Below are 1,316 nucleotides of genomic sequence, written 5' to 3' on the forward strand. Positions count from 1 at the left end.
GTGCTTGCTTCGGCAGCACACATACCAAAATTGGAATGATACAGAGGAGATTAGCGTGGCCCCTGCACAAGGATGACACACAAATACTATGTTTGTGAAATTTACTCATACCATTGAATGTAATTGTAAATTGTTCTCATTGTTGTGTAGTGTCCTAATGTATGAACATACCATAATTTATTTATCCATTTCCTAATTTTAATGGATATTTGCATTATTTCCAGTTTTTGGCTAACACAAATGACAGTGCTCTAAGCATTCCTGTGCCTGTGTTTGGGTGAATATATTTACAGATTTCTGCTATATATATTTCTTTTTTTTTTTTAATTTTTTTTTTCAACGTTTATTTATTTTCTGGGACAGAGAGAGACAGAGCATGAACGGGGGAGGGGCAGAGAGAGAGGGAGACACAGAATCGGAAACAGGCTCCAGGCTCTGAGCCAGCAGCCCAGAGCCTGACGCGGGGCTCGAACTCACGGACCGCGAGATCGTGACCTGGCTGAAGTCGGACGCTTAACCGACTGCGCCACCCAGGCGCCCCATCTGCTATATATATTTCTGCTGCTGTGTACCTAGGAGTGGAATTGTGGGATAATAGGGCATGTGCATGTTCAGCTTTAATGGAAAAACAGCAAATTTTCCCAGAGTAATTGTAGCAATGTATACTCCCATGAGTAGTGTAGGAGAGTTCTGTTTTTCATCCTCCTTCATTGTAGCCATCCAGGAGAGTTTATAGTAATAATATCTATCCATTGTGACTTCAATTTGTTAACTAATGAAGTTGATACCTTCTTCATGTGTTTTTTGTCCATTTAAATGTCCTCTTTGGTGAAATGCCTGTTCAAGGCTCTTTCATATTTTCTCATGAATTGCCTGTCTGTATCTTAGTGTTTGGTTGGAGTACATCATATACTATGAATAAGAGTCCTTTTTGGATTTGAAGATTACAAAAAAAATTTTTTTTCCCACTCTGCACTTGTCTTTTTACTCTCCTAATGATGTAATGATGTCATTTGATGAACGGAAGTTCTTAATTTTAATGTAGTTGTGTTTATCACTTTTTCTTTATTGTTAGCATTTAAAAAAATATTTAGTTTTGAGAGAGAGAGAGAGAGTGTGGGGGGGGGCAGGGGCAGAAAGAGGTGGGAACAGAGGATCTGAGGTGGGTTCTGTGCTGTCCACAGAGAGCTCTATATGGGGCTCCAACCCATGAACCATGAGAACATGACCTGAGCTCAAGTTGGAGGCTCAAAGAACTAGGCCACCCAAGCACCCCATTGGTAGCATTGTTTTAAAGATTTTGTTTTTAAGTAATC

The 1,316-nt window shown here is 39.9% G+C and overlaps 1 non-coding gene across 1 annotated transcript; it reads left to right on the top strand.

Annotated features, from left to right (window-relative positions):
- On the top strand, window positions 1-105 carry LOC124502749 (U6 spliceosomal RNA). Its single transcript, XR_006960010.1, has one exon. It is a non-coding gene; the product is annotated as a U6 spliceosomal RNA (small nuclear RNA).
- Window positions 106-1,316: the final 1,211 nt, after the last annotated feature.

Source organism: Lynx rufus, unplaced genomic scaffold (genome assembly GCF_022079265.1).
Source record: "Lynx rufus isolate CCGP_SWC_20201006 ecotype Redwood Valley unplaced genomic scaffold, mLynRuf1.p SCAF_7, whole genome shotgun sequence".
NCBI lineage: Eukaryota > Metazoa > Chordata > Mammalia > Carnivora > Felidae > Lynx > Lynx rufus.